The sequence below is a fragment of the Mustela nivalis genome, assembly GCF_964662115.1.
Source record: "Mustela nivalis genome assembly, chromosome: 8".
In the NCBI taxonomy this organism is placed as follows: Eukaryota; Metazoa; Chordata; class Mammalia; order Carnivora; family Mustelidae; genus Mustela; species Mustela nivalis.
In genome coordinates, this window is record NC_139027.1 from 29,194,019 (window position 1) to 29,217,573 (window position 23,555).

General features: G+C 42.9%; 1 long non-coding RNA gene across 4 annotated transcripts; it reads right to left on the minus strand.

The window, feature by feature from the left end:
* Window positions 1-1,030: 1,030 nt before the first annotated feature.
* LOC309872012 lies at window positions 1,031-23,555 on the minus strand. Of its 4 annotated transcripts, XR_014315615.1 has the most exons (6): window positions 23,427-23,555; window positions 22,954-23,095; window positions 7,526-7,658; window positions 6,361-6,502; window positions 6,137-6,245; window positions 1,031-1,284 (listed from the first exon to the last, which is right to left on the minus strand). It is a non-coding gene; the product is annotated as an uncharacterized lncRNA (long non-coding RNA). The 4 variants fall into 4 exon arrangements; XR_014315613.1 differs by lacking the exon at window positions 22,954-23,095; XR_014315614.1 differs by lacking the exon at window positions 22,954-23,095 and having other exon boundaries at window positions 6,361-6,528.

A 23,555-nucleotide genomic window follows, 5' to 3' on the forward strand; every position in this document is an offset into this window, starting at 1 on the left:
GCAACACTGCATGTCCCTGGATAGGCAGACCAGAGAAAGAGGACTGGGCAGGCTCTGAAAGCAGCTTGACACAATTTGTGCAGGGGAATTTAGGGTTCCAGTTACCTGGATCATGAACTAGAAACTGTGCTTCTCTGGTGAAGAACTACTTCCAGTTGTTGTTGTTGTTGTTTTTAAATGTCCACTCTACTGTGGACTAATACTTTTGTAAAATACAATTAAAATGTTCAAGTAGTATTGAATTGCCATAGAAAGTATGGAACATTGGCCCTTACTTTCTGTATTTATCTTACCATGGACCAGTAGTAACAGACCATATGTTCTGTACCACCAGCCAGAAGATGAACATGGGTGAGCCAGTGTTCTATGCTGTCACCTCAAATCACCATAAATGTAATAGCTTACAACAAGCACATATTTATTATTTGGTAGTTTCCAGGAGCCAAGAGTCCATGCATGGCTTAGCTTGGTCTTCTGCTCAGGATCTCATCTCAAGATGCCAACCAGACCTGGGGTCTCACCTGAGGCTCCGGGTCCTTAACCAAGTTCATTGGTTATTGGCAGAATTCAGTCCCTTGGGGCTATAGAACCTGTGGCATCTTGCTTTTCCAAGGCTAGTAAGAGAATTTTTCTTCTTAGCAAGGGTTCGGGCCTCCTTTTAAGGGATTTTGCCTGATTAGGTCAGAACCACCCAGGACAGTCTCTTAATTGACTTATAACCAACTATTAGAAGCTATAATTACATCTCCCAAGCCCTTCACCTTTGCCCTATAATATAACCTAATCACATGAATGACATCCATCATATTAATAGGTCTTTTTCCATTCAAGGAGAGAGGAAGATAGGAATCTAGTGTACCATCCTAGATTTCTTCCTACCAAAGTAGACTCAAGAGGGTATATCCTTTTGTGCCTGTGACTCCTCTCCTCATAGAGACAGGAAGACAAGAGTATGACCCTCAAAAGTTCAAGGCCCAAGATGAATTGTCATTAAATTAAAGAAATTGAGATTTATCGAATGTGTTTTCAAAGATCTCACAGCTGGTAAATGGCAGAACCAAGATTCGAGTTCAGCTCTTCAAACCCCAACTCCAGGGATCTTACCATTAAACCAGGAAGGTAGATATAGACGTATAACATGTGAGTTCCCACTGTCTCCCATCGTGCTTAGGGCAATCTCGACAGTCGATGAAACCACTCTTTCCTGCTGAGCTGGATCCAGCTCTTCACGGCACCCAACCAATGATGTGGAATTGATACTCAACTTGTCTTTTTGCATTATACCTGTTGAACATTTGATAGACAGCACTCATTGAATGTATAGTTTCTGGTATGTTTGTTTAAAAATTAGCCACATAATGACACAGTTAATGACTCTGGCTCTTGGTATTTGTTCCAGGGCTCGAAGTCTTAGGATGGTTCAGGGCAGAGTCAATCAGGTGTTTTCATTCATTTATATTCCTCTCTAGAGATCCTGGAGAGCTGTGCCAGAACACAGACACAAACAAACTTATCTATGAAGATGTTCCTGCTTCCCCGAGTTGTCTAAGTATGTCTCCTGATGGCTTACTGAAGAGCCACAGCCCAACATGAAATTAATACCTTCTGAAATGGAGTAACTACCTGGCTTTTGGCCATTTTAGGCTGTGTCTGATTCCACATGTGCCCATTTGTTTAAATTATGTTATTTTGTATTTAAATTTGTGTTTAGTAAAGCAATCTGACGGGTTTCTGATAGTTACTTAGATCTCAGTTGAGGCCGATTTGCATTTTCCAACTGCCAACTACTTATTTTGACTTCAGGCTTTTAACAAATAAGTGTTTTTCAAAGACCACCTGGGGACTCCTGATCAGAACCATTTGGACAATTTTTAGTACCCTAGATATTGTCTGGTGTCCGATGACATTTCTTAGGAATATGAATTTTTAACAAGTTCCCTGGACGATTTAAGATTATTCAAGAACCGCTGCAGGTTCTAGTTCCTACCAAAATGTAGACAATTATGAAAGACTGTTGCTCTGGCCAAAGGAAAATTTATATCTATATCTACATCTCTATCTGTGTCTTTAATTCTTTAAAGCTAGTGAACAGTGAAGAGCTGTGGACACAAAGAAAGGTAAATGAACTAAATTCCTGAGAATACTGGACCAAGAAAAAAGAAAGTATTGGAGAATTTGAAGACAAGTCAATATAAATGATCTAACAAAAAGTACAGAGAAATTAAAAATATTAAAGGGGACCTGAGTGGCTTAGTTGGTTAAGTCTCTGACTCTTGATTTCTGCTCAGCTCATGATCTCAGAGCCATGGGATCAAGCCCTGCATTGGGTTCTATCCTCAGAACAGAGTCTGCTGGAGATTCTCTCCCCCTCCCCCCCCTCCCCCTGCTCTCACATGTGTGCGCTCTCTCTCTCTCTCTCAAATAAATAAATAAATCTTTTTTTTTTTTTTAAAGAAAAGAAATAGTAGAATCTGGAAAACATTGGAATACCACCATTCATGCTAAACAATAACAACAAAAAAAACCAAATATCAACCTAGACTTCTACCTCCATTGAAAAGATACTTTAAAATAAGGAAGAAATAAGGACATTTGCAAACAAACAGATCTGAGAAGATGTGTTACCAGCAGATCTGCAGTATAATAATGGGCCATTTTGTTTACATCACTACAGTCTCTAGAGACTTTTGTGAATTAAAGGGAAATTATGCCCAATAGCCTGAATCTACAGGAAGGAATGAAAAGCACTGGAAAAAGTAAATATGTCAGTAAATAGAGAGGAAAATTTTTCACCTTTTAAATTTTTAAAAGATATTTGGAGGTTTAGATAAAAATAATAGCAAGTATTGTGGGGTTTTGTAACATGTGTAGAAGTAAAACATATAACAAAATAGTGCCAAGGAATGAAGGGGTAAAATGGAATTAAAGTGTCTTAAGGTTATTACTTTGTCCATGAAGTGCTATAATATTTATACAATGTAGACAATGATATATTAAAGTTGCATATTGAAGACACTAGAACCACCATTCAAAAAAATACAGGCATTGTTAAGATCTAGTACAGGAGATAAAAGGAATATAAAAATAATAATCAGGGACACCTGGGTGGCTTCGTGGGTTAAGTATCTGGCTCTGGATCTCAGCTCAGGTCTTAATCTCAGGGTCATGAGTTTAAGCCCCATACTGGGCTCTATGCTGTGTGTGAAGCCTACTTACAATAAATAATAAAATAATAATAAATAGGTGTAAGAGAAGGTAAAAAAGAAGAAACAAAGAATATGTGAGATAAGTAGAAAACAAAGCAAGATTATTCATAAACCCAACCTATCAGAAATTACATCAAACATAGAGACTATGCATTTTAGCTAAAGGTTGAGATGTGTAGACTGGACTTAAAAAGTGGCGACCAGGGGTGCCTGGGTGGCTCAGTGGGTTAAAGCCCCTGCCTTCTGCTCAGGTCATGATCCCAGTGTCAGCATCGGGCTCTCTGCTCAGCAGGGAGCCTGCTTCCTCCTCTCTCTCTGCCTGCCTCTCTGCCTACTTGTGATCTCTGTCTGTCAAATAAATAAATAAAATCTTAAAAAAAAAAAAAGTGGCAACCATCTATGTGTTATTTATAGGACATGAACTTTGTTGATTCTGTTGTTTTGGGGAGGAATGTTGATAGCTTTTTTCTAGTCCTATCTTCACTTATCTTTTATATTCTTACTGATTTCCTTTTTGCTACTTTTTCTAAAAATTGTTGAGAGAGAAGGGTTGAAATCTTTGATGAAAACTGTTCAGTTCTCTATTTTTCTTTCAGTTTTATCAGTTTCTCTTTTCATCTTTTCTCTTTTGTCTATTATTAGGTACGTACATGTTAAAGATTGCCATGTGCTCTTAATAAATTGACCTCTTCATTATTGTGAAACATTCTTCTTTATCCCTGGCAATATTCCTTGTGATGAACTTGACTTTATCTTATTTTATTATATATACACCAACTTTCTCTTGTTTACTGTTTGGCATATGTGTTGTTATCTTTTTTTTTTTTTCTTACCTGTTTACATCTTTATTTAAAGTGCTTATATATACCACATACACTAGAACGTGCTCTTTTTTGAAAACTGATCTGACAATATCTGGCTTTTAACTGGAGTATTTAGACCATCAACTGACATAATTACCTATAAGGTTGGGTGAAATACATCACCTGCTCTTTGTTTTTGATCTGTCCCATTTTTTTTTCTTTTTTCTTCTTTGCACCTTTGTTGTGTTGTTATTGTTGTCCTCCTAGCCTGGTTATTTTATTTCTATTAACCTTTAAATGTTATAATAGTATTAAGATTTCTAGAACAGGTGCCAAATAGCATAGAGAGTTCTGGTATACCTGGCTCCCGGTTTCTCTTATTGTTAACATCTTACATTTGTATGATACATTTGTCACTACTACTGAACCAATATTGATACATTAGAATTAACGACAGGTCATAGTTTATTCAGATATCCTTACCCTGTTTCTTTTTGTTTTTTATTAAAGATTTTATTTATTTGCCAGAGAGAGAGAGAGAACAAGCGAGTACACACAAGCAGGCAGAGAGGCAGGCAGAGGCAGCAAGGAGCCCGATGCGGGACTCAATCCCATAACCCTGGGATCATGACCTGAGCCAAAGGCAGTGGCTTAACCCACTGAGCCACCCAGGCATCCCTCCTTACCCTGTTTCTAACACCATACCTGACACCATGAGGAAGGAACAGACACTGTCTTATTTAATCCTCAAAACGGGATAACCTTTTTATTATTCCCATTTTACCAATAAACCAACTGAAAAATTCAGAACTTAGTAGCAGTAGTAATGATAATAAATAGCACTTTCTGAGAACTACAGTTCTAAGCACTTTACATGTATTAACTCTTTATATCTTCACCACAACCTGACAAAACACTTTTCTATTAGCCCCATTTTACAGAAAAAAACAAAAACAAAAAAACTAACTTCAACAGAAAGGATTCCACAGGGCTGGTGGTAAACCCAGATCTTTCTCTCCCTCCCATTTTTTTTTTTTTTTAACCAGGTGCCTCTTAACTACCAAATTAAAATGCCATTATCATTACTCAATCTTTAGGCAAATATTTGGGAACCTTCTATATGCTGTTTATTGGTTGAGGCACTGCTAGTCCAGTAGTAAGTACTACAAAATCCAGGCCCTCATGGTGCTTATATCACACAAATATAAGGCAATATTATCGTGTTAACATGCAAAATGTACATTTCTACCTAGAGTAGCCTCTTTCATTCACAACCACTTCTGAAAAGACGTTTTGTCCTCAAGGCATTGTGCCAACAGTAGTCTATGGAGCACAGAGTTGGTTTCACTCGATTTGCTGGCTGCCTTATCTCGGAAGTCAGAAAACAGTGACTGCAGGTAGATGTGTCCTTCTAAGAACTGGAGGGGCCCTGTTCACAATACACATCTCTCTCTCACTTGTATCGCTCCTCTTGGGCGTTTCAGTCTCAACTGTCCTCAGTGGCACTGCTCTCAGCACCTCCTCACCGAGGAGTCAATTTCTGGGACACCCTAATTAGGACCCCAAGGATGGGCTAAACATGCCACAAGACGCTGTTGTGAAGGGACGTGAGTCTCAGGATACACAGAGAGAAGGAGAAATACGAAAGCCAGTGAGAAGAGGAGCCAGCAGTCTGCGTGGGCTGGGTGGAGTGTGCCTACTTTAGGACTTGTTGTGCAAGAGCATGAATCCCCTCAGGGCTTAAGCCACCCTCAGCTGGGTCTGTGGTTACTTGCAGCTAAATGCACCCTCACCAAGACCACGTCGCAAAGACCTCTTTGTTAGTAAGAGCATGTATGCCTGGGAATCTTTGCTATAAATCATCCCACTTCCCAGAGGTACTAGCCAAGGAATTCTCCCACAAACCAATGAAACTCCCAGTCTTTGTGGTCAGATGCCCTCTGTCTGCCCTCTTCTCTCCTTAGCTTTATTCCTTCAGACAACTACTCAAAGACACTTGGTACACTGAAATCACTCTAGCATTACCAAAGGCTATGTGATGCTGATTGGAGACACTTGAAGAGAAATAAAGCTTTGAACTAAAGCATGTTTCCTAGTGTTATTGAACAACACAAAAATAGGACCTACTTAGCCATGCACCCCCACTGTGTTATTCATCGTCTGGCTGCATTGGTGAGTGCCAAAGTCCTTTTGGGGGCCTCCTGAGCACTTCTTTCCTTTCCATTCCTTCCCTTGACTGCATTCAAAAGAACCAAAAACAAACAAGGCATTTAATTACTAAGGGTTATTCATTATTTTGTTCAAAGCCTAAAAGCTCGAAAGAATCAGAACAATTTATTTTCTGAACTCACTCATCACAGTTTCCAAAACGGCCAATGTGGCCCAATCTTGAGTACTTATTGAAAATGTTCTTTCACTGTAGTGAAAAGGCTGTCGTACCCCCATGGACCAATGTCATGAGATGAGCCTGTGGGCTGGGTGCCACGATTCCATCTGCGTCAAAAGATGTACAGAGAAGACTGCTTGGGAGTTGGAAAGCAACTTTATTCTAGGAAGGCCAGTCAATTCCAAATTAACAGAGTAGGCAAAGTAGCTTTTGCCTACAGCAGAAAGATGATCTCTCCTGCTTTGTCAACTCCAGAAATTGCATTTATTCATTTTGGTCACAGTATGCTCAGAAAAGTATAGAGAATAATAAAAGCAACGCTTACATAGTAACCATAGTGATTTCACAGATGCGCTATTTTGCCATATTTCTGTCATGTATAAATATCATGATGGATATCCCTATTTGACCCATGGAATAAATTGTTAAGTTAAACTGATAGTCCCACTTCCATGTTTCTCTTCACGGGGACATTTACAATTAAACCTTTCACTTCTGAGTCTTCTGCAACTGTGATTTCCAAACAGAAGAGACAGGTTCCAGAAGAGACCATAAATATTTCAAATAGGACTTCAACAGAGCTTTGCTCCTGCCTGAAGGTAGGCTAGAGCTGACAAGGGAATCTGTGTGGACATTAATATGGGACATTAAGGAGAGATAAACGTCCTGGAAGCAGGAGAGTGCCTAGATCTGAAGATCATGGGCTTCGGGGAGATGGAAAGTCTAAAGTTACTTTTACTTTATTGATTTTCTTTAATGTAAAAGAATTTTACATTACATTACATTTATATTCCGAGATTTCATTATATAAGCATCTCCATTTTAAATAACATCCATACACAATCTGAATGGCAGAAGTCCAGCAACTCAACTCCACTCTGTCCCCCTAGGTAGCTGACATGCACTGTCACATCCAACCCTTATGGGGCTTGAATGACTTTTGGTTCTTCCCAATAAGAACATAATAAAGTTCCCCCTCGGCTCCCATGCCAGCCATATAGGCTTGGAATTTCTTTTCAGAGCACTTACAGATTTTTGTAGATTTTCCCTGGTTTACAACCATCCTAGAATAAAAGCAGAGTTCAAAACAGGGGTAAGCACAACATGTTGACAGATACGGATATACTTACCAAGAGCTGCCTCAGGAACTGTCAGTCTCCTTTCCCAGGAAGGAAGATGGCAAACAATTGCTTCTTGATCTCACTTTAAAGCAAAGTCATGTATTTTTCCCTCTTAATTCTTAAGCATTCTATCCTGGTAAAGCTTAAGAAATAAAAAATAAAAAAAATAAGCTCTGGAAACAGTCGAGATGGTTACACAAAATTGTATATAAACGTAATGCCACTGTATTGTACACTTGAAAATGATTAAAATGGGCAACATTATATTTCCCTACAGTAACAAATTTAATGAAATTAGAAATCACGAAATATTTAAAGAATAGTGGAATAACAATGACAAATGAAAGTGTAGGAAACTAACATTTTATCCTGTCTTTTGGGCAAAGAGAAAGTCTTTGACAAGATGCAAGTCTACGTAGAGTTTATAAATATCAGGTGTAGTTCTATTTCTTTCTTTCTTTTTTTACATTTTTTAAAGATTTTATTTATTTATTTGACAGAGGGAGACAGCGAGAGAGGGAACACAAGCAGGGGGAGTGGGAGAGGGAGAAACAGGCTTCCTGCCGAGCAGAGAGCCAGACACAGGGCTTGATCCTAGGACCCTGGGATCATGAGCAGAAGGCAGACGCTTAATGACTGAGCCACCCAGGCACCCTAGGTGTAGTTCTATTTCTTAAACACTCTGTAGAGTGAAGCACACTCATGCTTTTTTAAAAATTTTTCAATTTTTTATAAACATATAATGTATTATTAGCCCCAGGAGTACAGGTCTGTGAATCACCAGGTTTACACACTTCACAGTACTCACAATAACACATACCCTCACCAATGTCCATAACCCCACCCCTCTCTCCCTACCCGCCTCCTCCCAGCAACCCTGTTGGTTTTGTGACATTAAGAGTCTCCTATGGTTTGTCTCCCTCATGATCCCATCTTGTTTCATTTATTCTTTTCCTACCTCCCAAACCCCCAACATTGCATCTCCACTTCCTCATATCTGGGAGATCATATGATAGTTGTCTTTCTCTGATTGACTTATTTCGCTAAGCATAATACCCTGTAGTTCCATCCATGTCCTCGAAAATGGCAAGATTTCATTTCTTTTGATGGTTGCATAGTATTCCATTGTATATATACCACATCTTCTTTATCCATTCATCTGTTGATGGACATCTAGGTTCTTTCCATAGTTTGACTATTGTGGACATTGCTGCTATAAACATTCGGGTGCACGTGCCGCTTCGGATCACTATATTTGTATCTTTAGGGTAAATACCCAGTAGTGCAATAGCTGGGTCGTAAGGTAGCTCTATTTTCAACTTTTTGAGGAATCTCCATGCTGTTTTCCAGAGTGGCTGCACCAGCTTGCATTCCCACTAACGGTGTAGGAGGGTTCCCCTTTCTCCACATCCTCACCAGCATCTGTCATTTCCTGACTTGTTAATTTTAGCCATTCTGACTGGTGTGAGGTGATATCTCATTGTGGTTTTGATTTGTATTTCCCTGATGCCGAGTGATGTGGAACACTTTTTCATGTGTCTGTTGGCCATCTGGATGTCTTCTTTGCAGAAATGTCTGTTCATGTCCTCTGCCCATTTCTTGATTGGATTATTTGTTCTTTGGGTGTTGAGTTTGCTAAGCTCTTTATAGATTTTGGATACTAGCCCTTTATCTGTCATTTGCAAATATCTTCTCCCATTCTGTCAGCTGTCTTTTGGTTTTGTTGACTGTTTCCTTTGATGTGCAAAAGCTTTTGATCTTGATGAAGTCCCAATCGTTCATTTTTGCCCTTGCTTCCCTTGCCTTGGGTGATGTTCCTAGGAAGATGTTGCTGCGGCTGAGGTCAAAGAGGTTGCTGCCTGTGTTCTCCTCAAGGATTTTGATGGATTCCTTTCTCACATTGAGGTCCTTCATCCATTTTGAGTCTATTTTTGTGTGTGGTGTAAGGAAATGGTCCAATTTCATTTTTCTGCATGTGGCTGTCCAATTTTCCCAGCACCATTTATTGAAGAAGCTGTCTTTTTTCCATTGGACATTCTTTCCTGCTTTGTCGAAGATTAGTTGACTGTAGAGTTGAGGGTCTATTTCTGGGCTTTCTATTCTGTTCCATTGATCTATGTGTCTGTTTTTGTGCCAGTACCATACTGTCTTGATGATGACAGCTTTGTAATAGAGCTTGAAGTCTGGAATTGTGATGCCACCAACTTTGGCTTTCTTTTTCAATATTTCTTTGGCTATTTGAGGTCTTTTCTGGTTCACTCATGCTTTTTACTTTCTAAACCAGGAAGAGAGCAGGATATCTTGTGCTTAAAACATAAGCAATTCCAAATTTAAAATATCCCTCCTGGTTTAAAAACCCTCTTTGCTGTTTCTTCTCTCTGAACGTCCCCATTATCAGTCATCTGGTCACCTAAGTTCACGAGGCATTATTTGACATTAAAAAAATAGCAATTTGGGGGCACTTGGGTGGTGCAGTCAGTTAAGTGTCTGACTCTTGGTTTTGACTTGGGTCATGATCTCAGCATCCTGAGATCAAGCCCCACCTCAGGCTCCACGCTCAGCACGGAGTCTGCTTGGGATTCTCTCATCCTTCCCCACTGTGGGCACACACCCGTGCTCTTTCTCTCTCTTTCCCTGAGATAAACAAATAAATCTTTCAAAAAATACAATTTTAACCTGTGTTAGATCATCCTTGTTTACCTTGATATGTTTTCTCCATGGGCACCTCATGTAGATCAGGTCCCTGTGGAAAAGCCCTAACAAAGCTGTACATGCAATTTTGTTAAACATTCAGCATCTGTTTCCCAAAATTCACTAGCAAAGAACTCAAGAAAGGTAATAAGGTGACCCAGTTCATTTTATTGTAATGACCTGTCGCCTGGGAAATGTGCACCTTGTGTGCCCCAGAAATATCTGACTGTAACTGAATAGAAAAACAAGCCTTTGGAATTTCTCCCTGACATGGCCTTAGTTTACAACCAGCCAGTATATGATGAAAGTCTATGCTGCTTTTCCACATAGGTTATTTTTCCAACTGAAAATTGTTCCCAGCTGCTCTGACCCAGATGTGTTGGCAGTCCTTGCTGTGAGGGCCATTTCACAGGTGATGAAGCCCTCTGACAATAAAGTTTACACAACCTGTATGTAGCTGGTCCCCCATACAATGTTGGACTTCTAACACCAGCCCCATGCCCCAAAAAAGGTAGTGATTTCCTGACACTTCACTTAGGGCACAGTTAAAAGGGGACTTCAATGTTACAGACCCAACCAATCGTTCGTAGGCCCCACGCTTATGAAGCAAGAGTAAGATAAATTACCTAGCTTTCCCCTTCTCCTCAAGAATACAGCCTGCTTTAGCTAAAAATAGCTCCAGACCAGTAAGGAAATGATCAGAAATGGTCTCTGGGATCTGGCTTCCAGGAGAGGTAAGTTGTGGTATCCAAATGGGCCCCCTGAGTTGACATTCATCTTGTTGCTTTACACCGTCCTGTTCTAGACTATACCAATTTCACTCTTTTCTTCACATGCTTAAATGGAATGAGATGTAGAAGTTGTTGATAAGATTCGTGTAATATTATGTTTCATCAGGAAGTCACAGGACAACCAAAGCAATCGAGGGTGATCAGGGTGGCTATCTGTCCAGGTGTTTCTGGGACAATGCCAGGCAGTTTAACACCTATCAGATGCTTTGTTTTAAAACACCTTATTAATAATACTGGAATCAAACACACTGGATGGGCTTAGTCCTGCACTTGGCATTCCCAGCCTCTACCGGTCTTGAACACTACTGTTGAGACACAAGGGCAATATCCTGAGATATCACTTTTTCTTCTGGTAAAGAGGACCAGCAACACCCTTTTCTCTTTCCCTAACCATTTCCTGAGAAGGTGCAACTCGCACCACCTTTGAAGGACAGCATGGCCAGCCACCAGTTCCTAGCGACTGGGTGGTGGTGAGTGATCCACTGCCCGCTGCCCGTTCCTTGTCCCTGCTGGGGGGCCAGGAGGTGCACACATCCACAGGAGCGGTGGGAAATGTGGGAAAGCCCAGGGTAGGGGTAAAGGAGACACGGGCAGGAAACAGAAACTGAGCAGCCCCCACACAGAGCACAGACTGCCTTGTGAATACTCTTGCTTACAGTCGTTGTGTCGGTGTATCTACAAATATTATTTATCACCCTGTTGGATAAGATCTTTTTCTTTCACAATAGACTCTTGGGGCGGCAATCAGTTTGGAAATATCAAAGCACACGTTTAGGGAAAAATTAAATATTAAATATTAAAGTCGTAGATAAATGAATAACTGGCATAAATCACTCACCTCTTGATTCTACTGTGGCGACAGCATCATGAAAACCAGCAAACATGATTTTGCTGAAGAAATATCAGCTTTTACTTCGAAAGTGAGTTGGATACATAGACAGGGCACAAAGATCGCCATCTCGCACTAAGCAGGTGTACAGGTGTGTCTTCCTACACTCCGTGCAGCTGAGCTTTTATTCAGATGCAGTGACCACTCCTCTGAACTGACTTCCTCGCTTATGGGGAGCCCCATATCAGGCTCCCCTGTTTGGTGAGGAACCTGCTTCTCCCTCTCTCTCTACTCCTCCACTCCTCCACTTTCAGTGCCAGTGTTTCATGTGCCTAACTGCACAATGCAGTATTAGCGGCTGCTTAGTCACCTTTAGCAGAAGGAGCGCTACATCAATAGAGAAATGACTCTAGCTTTCTATAAGGGGCTTCAGTAACTTCAAACAAAGAAACCTCTTAATTTTAATAATGGTTCCTTTTTTAAAAAAAACTAATTCAGGGTGGGACACCTGGGTGGCTCAGTCATTAAGCATCTTCCTTCAGCTCAGGTCATGATCTACGGTCCTGGGATCGAGCCCCATATGGGGCTCCCCTGTTTGGTGGGAAACCTGCTTCTCCCTCTTCCTCTACTCCTCCCCCTGCTTATGCTCTCTCTCTCTCTCTCAAACAAATAAAATCTTTTTTGAAATTTTCATCATTGAAAAGAAACTTGGTTTTTGAGGTGGTGTATTTTGATGGCTACAGAATCCTGGTAGAAACAGTATTCTTACTAATATAAGAACTTGTGGAGCAGAAATGTACTTGGACTGGGTAGTGGAACATGTATAATTAGTGCTTTTGTTCAAACGAGCTGTGGGGGTCTGTAAAGGGAAATGGAAGCTGAGTTGTCAAACTTTACACACCCACACACGTAACTGGATCATAGAATTCTCCTTCTTGCCTATTAAATGACTCAGAATATCTGAGTCTTTACGATAAATGATTTTCTTAAAATCATCCTAAGTGTCTTACAACTTCGGGTTGTATTTTGGCCAAAATCATTTGGAAGTCTTCAAAGTACTGAGTAATTTTGGAATTTCTTTCTTTCTTTTTTTAAAAGATTTTATTTATTTATTTTTTGGAGAGAGAGAGCACAAGCAGGGCGAATAGCAGGCAGAGCGAGGGACAAGTAGAGGGAGAAGCAAGCACCCTGCTGAGCAGGGAGCCCGATGCAGGACTCGATCCCAGGACCCTGGGACCATGACCTGAGCCAAAGGCAGATGCTTAACTGACTGAGACACCTAGGTGTCCCTCTTCTTCTTCCTTCTTCTACTTTTTTAAATTCAGCTTTTGAGCCTGAAATTTTTGGAAATTTGCAATTATTGAAAACCAAGACAAACAAGCAGGACAGTTACATAATTTGCAAGACCTGATACAAAATGAAAATGCTTGTTAAAAAATTAAGAATTTTAGGATGGAAACAGCAGAAGAGTCAGCCAAGTGTGGAGCCCATTTAAGTCCTGGGTTCTGGGTGATTGCACAAGTCACAAGCCCATGAAGCCAGTCCACAAACAGGAAGACGTTGAAATGTACCTCACAAAAGTGGGGGGAATAGGGCACAATCATGCTCTAATGAAGTATTTTGAAATTCTGTAATTGTGCCCTAGATGATCTCAACCTGTGAGAAGAAGATTTTGATGGAGCTCCTATTTTTATTTGGATAAATTTAAATTCTATCCCAGAATAGAATGTAATTGAGAAGGTCTATAATTTTGAATCATCTAAATTTGGTGAACCATTCAAAAGAATCATACATAGAGACAATTTATTCAACAAGTTGTATTGTAAAAATATTTGTCAAAAATAGGAACTCTGAATGAAGGTCAAAATTACCTGAGCAAACATCTGGACCAAATTATTTACACGTTTCAATATTTAAAAAAATTAGAACTGAGAATAGCCTTCGTTGAGCAGGATAGCTTTTGCCCCTGTAAGGAGAATATTTTCTCAGTTAAATATATTATGATCTATAGAGAAGTCAATGTTAAGTATCAGCAATTTCAAATTTCTTAAGCCCCCAATGCAGACAATTTTGTACAAAAAGTTAAAAATAACAAAACTATTTAAAAATACATTCTGCAGGGACGCCTGGGTGGTTCAGCCCATTGTGCGTCCAACTCTTGATTTCAGCTCAGGTCATGACCTCACAGTCATGGGATCGAGACCCCATTGGGCTTGTGCTCAGTGCAGAGTCTGCTTGAGATTCTCTCTCCCTCTCTCTCTGCCCCTCCCTGCTGCTCGAGGGAGCCATCTAAATAAATAAAGCTTTTAAAAATACATTCTACCAAAAAAAAACACCATGACACTTAAGCGAAGAAATGGATTAAACTACATAAATATGTATTAAGAATAATGATTCTGCTGAAAACTTTTTAACATCCAGATCAAATTTGCTTTAATGTAAAGGATTTATGTTCTTTCATTTGTTCAAAAGAACTTTATATTTGAGAAGAGTCCCTGAATAGAACCATTCTGTAGGTCCATCTATGTAAGAAACCAATCTGTTGGTGAGTAAGTAAACTTCTCAGAAAGTTAACATCCCACTTATTTTTATGCCCCCTTTGCTGCTGAGGTATCTTGATCTGGTGACATAGCACATCATTCTCCTAGTCGTGATGACCATGGCCATCACTTGTTAAGCTCTTGGGTGAGCTTGCACTTTACAGACATGAGCTCATCTGACCTATAAGACAAGCCTAGGACAGGCAGTGCAGGATCAACCCATTTCACTGCAGAGAAAACTGTGTCTTCAGGTGGTTTGACCACTTCTCTGGGCTCGTGGAGCTAGGAGGGGATCTGAGCCCTGGCCTCCTCCAGCTCCCAGACCGTCCATTAGATGAGTTCACCACAGGCTGACTTAAGAGAACCATTGCCCGCTGAGTTTCCAGGAAGGAACCCAGATCTCGGATCTAACTATCCAAACGCAGCTGTCTCTGAACATGACAAGTTTGTGGAGCCCATCAGCGCTGATTCATTCCTATCTTCACTTTCTGGTCCCACTAATAAGGAGTCACAGAAAAGGCTCATCAGTGTCCAACCCTTGTCAATCTCTAATGATATCTATGCAAGGCCCTGTGAGCCACCAGTGGGGAATCTGGCTCCTGCCCACTAGACCTTTCCCTTGAGCCAGAAGAGAGGTGATGTTGGCCATGTGAGTCCCCTGGGGTGATGGACCTTCACATCACCTGATCTCACAGGGGCTCTCCTAGGCAGAGCTTCCTTCTGGTGCCCTCCAGGCCATTGACCTGCCTTCCTCTCTTCTTCCTCCTCCTACCTGTGGCTGAGTAGGCCACAGCTGTCTGTAAACCCCTGGTTTGGAAAGAGGCAGAAAGAGAGAGAGCTGTAAAAGGCAGAGAGAAAGAGAGAGAGTAGTGGAGGACAATGACCAGCAGGGCTGGGCGTAGCTCTTCCCAACTCTGCAGAGTGTGAGGACTTGGACTCTTACCAGAGACGTGAAATTTTCTAGATCAGTCTCTACAGTGTGCTGGTGGAGACACTTCACCCAAGATACCCAGCATGGATGTTAGAGAAAGACAAAAAAAAAAAAAAATGCTTATTAAGTTTTCTGCCAGAAAAATCCCCTTGAGTGAGGAAAATTTTTCATGTTACCATTTCACTATTATTGTGTGCAATGAGCTGTGTCTTCATTTAAAAACATTGCTTGGATAACTGGCCATGAACTTCGCTCCAAAGAAACTTCACAAATGGAGAAAACTCACTTCAGGTTTTCACTCCAAAACTTACAGTATCTCACCAAACAGATGTGCTTTCCCTTATAAAAGGGGACACAGTATTACACTGTGTACAGCCCAGAGCACACTAATGGAGCCTAGAAAAGAACCATCAGGATCCTAATCCACAACCACCGAGTACTCAGAACCGTATTGTGTTACTTAAGTTGGTGCTTTCAAAATCCCATCATTTATTTTATCTCTGAGTGGCTGTGGAGAGAGGAAAAGCTCCACACGGAATCTCCCTAGCTGGAGACTCGGTCTCTCTCCTTTGGTGTCCCCCAGAGGCCGTCGCTCAGCACCAGGCTTCCAACTGGTACCACACAGACACAGTGACAGCACCGACACCAGCCCGTCCTTGGAAGGCTGGGAGGGATTTCTGGAAAAGGCGTTAAAAGTCTGTCTCCAAAACTTACTTGAAGGTCATCTTCACCCAGGCCGGGAAGGTATAAGATGGGGTTCTTTGGCGGGGAAGGCAAAGAGAATTTTACAACATTCCCTTTAGCAGCTGTAAAAAAGATTAAGATCCATTGCTTTTCTCTCCCTCCCAAATTAGTTCTTCCTGAAAATGTAAACAGATCCCATTCAAGGGCCTAAAACAGAAAAAGAAAACAGCTTTTTTTTCTGGAGTTGTCAAGCCATTCACATATGCCTGGGTCGAATGTGGCTAAATGGTGTGTGTGTGTGTGTGTGTGTGTGTGTGTGTGTGTGTGTGTAAAACCTGTGACTGTCTCCCAGTCTTATAACGCCATCCTCAGAGCCATAATAATAGAGCAGGAGATGCCATGAGGCACAGTCCAGACTCCCCAGCTGGGCCAAGGCTCCCTTCGAGGTGACTGTTAGCCCTTGAAGGCTCACAGCTGGGCCTGTCCCCAGGCTTTGCCCTTGGCTGAGGCCAGCAGCCCATGGTTACCCCTTCCTAAGAACAGCCACCTACAGTGACCGGTCCGTGCGGGGGTGCACGGGCCAGGCCACCCCAGCTCTCTGTAGGATCATCCTGCCCCTCGTGTTGCCCTGCATGGTAGTGCAACTTCTCCCTCTGTCCCCCCTCGTGTCCCAGGTGGCTCATCAGTGTGACCCCTTGAGCATTCCCTGCAAACTTCCTGCTCGCAGACCTCCTTCTCCGTCTTCCTGGGTCACCCAACCTGGGATGCTGAGCCGGGACAGAGCACCTGTGACAGAGACATCAGGCTCTTCGGACACTTTGTGTCTAACCCACGAGGCACCTCCACAAGGGGGTGGTGGTGGCTTCGTTTTACAGGAGATAAAATCCAGGCTCAGAGACTTGGTGCTCCTTGTTGAGGATCACACAGCACGTAGGTCACAATTCAACATTTGGACGCTGGACTTCAGCCTTAAATTGCACACAATTCACTTCTCTATTTGGCTCCCAGTGGTTCTGATCATATTTTTATGGAGGATAAGTTTCATTAAAATAAAAACTGGGCGTGCCTGGGTGGCTCAGTGGGATAAGCCTCTGCTTTCAGCTCAGGTCATGATCCCAGGGTCCTGGGATCGAGCCCCGCATCGGGCTCTCTGCTCAGCGCGGAGCCTGCTTCCCTTCCTCTCTCTCTGCCTGCTTCTCTGCCTACCTGTGATCTCTGTCTGTCATATAAATAAATAAAATCTTTTTTAAAATAAATAAATAAAAACCATATTTTAGAGATGAATAAAGAACATCTACAAAGGGGTAATGTGAGGGAGTATAAATAAATAAGAATAAGTAAGAAGTGTCGTTTGGTTGATAGCACTGTACTAATGACAGTTTCCTGGAGAGGATGGCAGACTGATGATATAAGGTGTTATCACTGCGGGACCCTGGGGAACAGGTACAGAGGAACATGCGCACCATACTATTTCTGCACCTTCTTGTGAGTCTAAAACTATTTTCAAATAATATGTTTAAATATTATGTATAATTATATTATGGGTAATAATATGTTTAAAAATTTCTAAAGCAAAGAAAGAATGAGATATAAGAGATTCTGATGTCTTAAAATGCTCCTTAAAAGAGGAATTTAAAAGGTATTTCAGAGTAATTGCTAAAGAGTGATCTTTATCAGCTCTCAATAAGAAGTGAATATAAACACTTGCCTATGACCCACTGATGGCTGAGAGAGACTTTTCCCCCCTTTAAACTAATGATGTGAGATTAAGGCAGGCCCTAAGTTTCTTTCCTCATTGGGGCTTCAAATAAAACAACCTGCTAGACCATAAACCTTCTCCCCTAAGAGTGGAAGAGAATGCTTTTATGACACCTCCTTTTTTCAGGAGGGATTCTAGGCGGAAACAAGGGTGTGATCACAGGCATCCTGCAATGTTTGCCTGTCCCTACGGTTCTCTCCGGCCCTCCGGGGGACACGCCTCCCCACAGTCACCTGGCCTTAGCCTCCCACCATTAGAACCTGAATTCCTCCTGGACCCTAAACAAAGGGACCAACCAACCAGCAGGTGTTGCCTTCGTAAGGCTATGGCACACAGGGCAGCGGTCCCGGAAGCCAGCTCTGCTCCACCCCAGTGAACGTTGCCCAATATGGAGTGGCCTTAGGTGTGGGGGGTGAGGAACCGATGAGACGTGGAGGGAAGGAGCTAATGAGTGGGTTAAAACTCATGCTGGGAGTAGAACGGTTACAACCTGGAGAGGGGGTGGCACAGGTAAAGAGAGGCACGAAAGAGCCTGGCCCAATCCCTTTCATTAGTGTCTCCGGCCACCTCATGAGAAGGGCCTTGCAGTCATGGGGAACTGTTTTGCTGATGGTGGCATTCCTGTGTCTTCTGAAATTCTAATTTTTATTTGAAAGTCCAAAACTTATCTTTGGCAATAAGTACCGACAGTTATTTTCTTTGACATGGCAAGCTGTCTTAATTCATTCTCAAGAGAATTTCTGCCAGCTACCCAAGTCTGAATAAGCACCAGACGTCTGTCTGTCACTTGCTCCTTCAAGTAAATATGGTGCTGTGTGGACAAAGCAGCTCATTCAGCCCACTACGTGTGTGCACAAGGGCCTTTCCTTGAGACAGACCTCCTGCTCCCATACACTCAAGAAGCGCCCAATGTGTACTCCCCATCTGATCACACAGAAATTTAAAAATATAGGCCTTCACAGGTCATGAATTGACAATTTTACTGCCTAATCAAAAGCATTCATAAGGGAGGGGTGCCTGGGTGGCTCAGTGGGTTAAAGCCTCTGCCTTTGGCTCAGGTCATGATCCCATGATCCCAGGGTCCTGGGATGGAGCCCATCAGGCTCTCTGCTCAGCGGGGAGCCTGCTTCCTCCTCTCTCTCTGCCTGCCTCTCTGCCTACTTGTGATCTGTCAAATAAATAAATAAAATCTTAAAAAAAAAAAAAAACTCGTTTCTTAAAAAAAAAGAAAGAAAAAAGAAAAAAAATCATTCATAAGGGAACCGGCTCTTTTATGAGTATGTGATGATGAAGAATCCAGTGTCTAGTCCCAAAGTTTGGTGTCATTGCCTTGACCTGTCTGACCCATGTCACTTAGCATGATACCTTCGAGGTTCACCCATGTTGTCACAAATGGCAAGTTTTCCTCAGGTTGCTTCCATATCTTATGAACAGAGGAGTGCAGGTATCTTTTTGAGTTAGTAATTTTGTTCTCTTCAAATAAATACCCCAAAGTGGAATTGCTGGATCATGTGGTAGTTCTATTTTTAATTTTTTGAGAAACTTCCATATGGTTTTCCATTGTGGCTGCACAATTTACACTGCCACCAGCAGTGCAGGAGGGTTCCTTTTCTCCATTCTCACCAACACATGTTGTTTCTTTTCTTATTGATACTGGCCATTCAAACAGGTGGTAGGCGACAGCTCTTGGTGGTTTTGACTTTCATTTCCCTGATGATGAGTGCTGTTGAGCATCTTTTCACGTGTCCGTTGGCCATCTGCATGTCTTTTTTGGAAAAATATCTGTTCAGATCTTCTGCCCATGTATTAACCAAATTGTTTTTCTGTTACTGAGTTGTGAGCTCTTTATATACTTTGAATACTAGTCCCTTATCTGATACATGATTTGCAAATATTTCCTCCCATTCAGTAGGTTGCCTTTTAATTTTCTTGATGGTACTATTATTGTTGTTGTTGCTGTTATTGTTATTAATACTATCCCCTTTTAAAGATGAAGAAACTAGGATTGAAAATGAAGACATTAGGAGCGCCTGGGTGGCTCAGTGGGTTAAAGCCTCTGCCTTCAGCTCAGGTCATGATCCCAGGGTCCTGGGATCAAGCCCCATGTTGGGCTCTCTGCTCAGCGGGGAGCACCTGCTTCCCCTCCCCTCTCTCTCTGCCTGCCTCTCTGCCTACTTGTGATCTCTGTCTGTCAAATAAATGAATAAATTCTAAAAAAAAAAAAAAAAAAGAAAAGAAGAAATGAAGACATTAAATAACTTATACCACATACCTTAGCTAGGCAGTGACACAGCCAGGACCAAGCACAGATGGTCTGACTCCAGAAAGACTAGTTCCCATGAGGAAGAGAGATACTATCTGCCTCCAGTTTGGGAAATCCCAATTGGTCCACCTCAATCACATGCCCATCCAGGGACTAGCCCTGTTAGGGGACACATGGCCACCTCCACTGGGGATAGCTCCAATCACAACAGACCACACAATGATACTATTCAGCATGAGAATGATCTATGACAATTCTCCACAATATGGATGATGGGCTTCCTAATATAATCTTGAACAAAGGCAGACCCCAAAGAGCATGTCCTATAGATTCCATTTACATAAAGTTCAAAAACAAGCAAAATAATTATGTGCTGTTGGAAGCCAGGGTTGTGTTCACCATTCTGGGGGAGGTTAGTGACCAAGCATAGGGGGAAGGGCAGGGGAGGATGGTAACATTCTGTTTCTTGATTGGTCGTGCTTTGTAACAGTTCATTAAGCCTGAGGCTTGTACACTTTTCTGCAAGAATATTTTTTACTTTCATGAATTTTAAATTTTTATTAAATCTTTTATGTAAAAAAAATTGGAAAACTAGGACAAAAGATCCACGACAGAGTTCCATTTCACCAGAGTGGCAAGTGGACCTCTCAGGCTGAATAAAGATTTATGTCCCACATCCTAATGGGTAGTTGGAATAATAGTGAAAACCCAAGGATTGGGGCATCGTATTTCAAATGGTTTTAACGAACATTTGTTCAAGTTTCACTCATTAGCATTAGAAAGCAAAAAGAAGGGTCCAGAACACAGAAGCACCCTGTGCATGTGCCAGCTTTTTCCAATGAGGCTGACGGGGAGGCCGCGTGGGCGCTGTCTGCCCCTGGCCACCTTGGGGATGGGTGGGCACTTGGCAGAGCAGTCAGAAGGAGCAGAGCACCGTTCCTTCCTGTAGCTGGAACATTCCTGGGAGCTTTGCCGTGCTTTATAGGTTATAGATGGCTTCTCAACCTTTTAAACCCAAGCCCCCTTCTTTGAGAGATGTAAATATCTCACACTTGCCTTTCATGTTACTTGAAATTTCAAAATTAATTAAATATTATGACCAAAAGCCAAGCCAAGCCACAGGACAAAGTGCTGCTTTGTTTTCGAGTGGCGTGCACAGACCCCACGAAGTCCCAGAGCATGGGTTCTGACCCTCCCCTCCCCACCCCTTGCCCCCTTGAGAAGCCTCAGTTTATAAATTACAGGCCTTTTCATTTCCTCCAAGTTTTTGATGAGAGGTCTGGGGATGCGGCCACCAGGTGGAAGCCACACTCAGCATTTATGAGCTCGTGGTGTGGCTTCCCAGAGGGATGAGGGACGAAGCAGCAGACGGACCTGCTTTGCTTCTAATAAAACCCACAACTCCTTACTTATTAAATAAGCATCATTTCATAGCAATGCTAATATTTATTGGGTGCTTCCCATGTGCCACACACAGTGCAAGGTGCTCCCCTGCTCAGCACTGTATCCCTCGATTCTTACCACAACCCCAGGGGCAGGGGACATCAGCATCTCTGTTTTGTGGCTAAGGAAGCCTAGACTCAAGCTTCCTGCCTGAGGAAGAGGAGGATCTGGAACGTGGGCCCCAAGGCACATGCCCCTGTTCAGTAAATAGGCCGTGAACTATTTGGTAGAGCTGTGATTCAGCCCTTGCTATTCAACTCCAGAAGCCCTGTGTGTTCACCTCCAATGATGAGAGTAACGGGTGATTGCTTGGACCCAACTTCTAACCAGTGGGTGAAAAGGATGGCAAGGAACCCCCAACCGAAAGGAACTCACTATGAGGGGAGAGGGGTACCAGCTGAGTGACCTCTGACCCCAGTCTATGCCAGGACCTTGATTGTCCAGGGATGACCTATGATGGGGACCCATACAGTAGGGCCTCTGAGTGGTGCATTAATGACTGGTGAGAGAGCCAACCAAGTAGCGACTGAGCCCTGGTCTTCGAAGGGGAGCCATCTGCTGTCCCTGCCCCTCCAACCCTGAGAAGCTGCTCCTGTCCAACAGGGTCTCATAGCCACACCATGCAAAGCCATGGGCTTCTGTAAAAATCCCATGTGACCGTGAGACTGATCCCCCAGCTCCTGCAGGGGCTGAAACCCAGGATGACCCTCTGGCCATGAACAACACTGGGCATGGGTAGTGCGCGGGGAACTCAAGCCCCTCCTGCACAGAGCAGTGCCCAGGCCTTGTCCAGGCCCACTGGGTCTGGCTGGAGCTCTGGCTTCAGAGGTCACACTAGGATGCTGTCCCAGGAGAGAACATAAGGATGTGAATGTGGCTCAAGTTGGTAGATGGTGGTTGAGAATTCTACCACTTTGATTATTAAGAGGCATTGGACTTCTTCGTGCCCTAAGATAATAAGGGAGATAAAGAGTTCCCCTATATTCGTAAGTGAATTTGGCTTAGGCACCTCCTTTTCGGCTCCATGAGGAGAAGCTCAAAGCTAATTCTTTGAGGGCTGAGGGTCTCTGCTGTCAGAGGGTTGGCACAAAGCTGAAGCAGGTCTCCCCATAAATGAAGGGCCTTGTGCGGTAACAGGGAATGAGCCAGCAGCACCCCTCAGAGTCATGAAGAGCAGTTCCAGACATGGGGGGCCCTCTACCTGCATGTGCCAACCTCAAATGCAACATTACCTGCTTTCCCGCCACCACTTTGGTCGCTGACCCACCCACAGTGCCTTGAAGTTAACCCCATTCCCTCCCAGACTGTGGACGGACTCCAGAACACTGGGGCTGAGGTCTGTTCTCTCAGAACTGGACTGAGCCTGGTTCCTCAACTTTGGGGAAGACCAAGTGAGACAGATCCAGCTTGAGGCCCTGCTGTCTCTGGGCCATTATCTTTCCTTCCTTGACTTCTCCTCCTTTATATCCGAAACAATATATCCGTAATAATAAAGAGATCTCCTACCTGAAAGTAGGGCAGCCACTGAATTATCTCGAAGGGATGCTCACCCCTGAGCAGCCTCTCCTTCGCGACTTCGAGAGCCACAGAGGCGGTTCACACACCCTCCTGGGAAGAAGGCCACGGTCCGGATGGGTCTCGCGAGAACCTAAAAACCACGCGCCATCTAACCACACGCCAGCTTCCTCCCACATTTAGAAGGAGATTTAAAGAAGTAAACATACTCTGAAACAATAGGGTTCTCACAGATTTTGAGCGCTTGTAAGTCATTTCCTAAAACTAGCAAAAGTGAGTTACTCCAGCTCTTCGCGGCTCAAGACGTGGGCCTCAGACCAAGAGTCTGAGCCTCACCTGGGAACTCGTTAGAAACGCAGAACCTCAGGCCCCACCTGAACCTGCAGATTCAGAATCTACATTTTTACAAGATCCCCAAGTGGTCTGTGTACATATTAAAGCTTGAGAAGTGAGCTCTAACTCACCCAGAGTCCTTTTTCCCTGGCCAGAGTGTTTAGCTGGACCCTTGCCACACACATTGTCGGATGCCAGAACTCTCTCCACGTGGCCACAGATCTCCGTGGACAATTCCCACCTCCCACATAGGGGCCTGA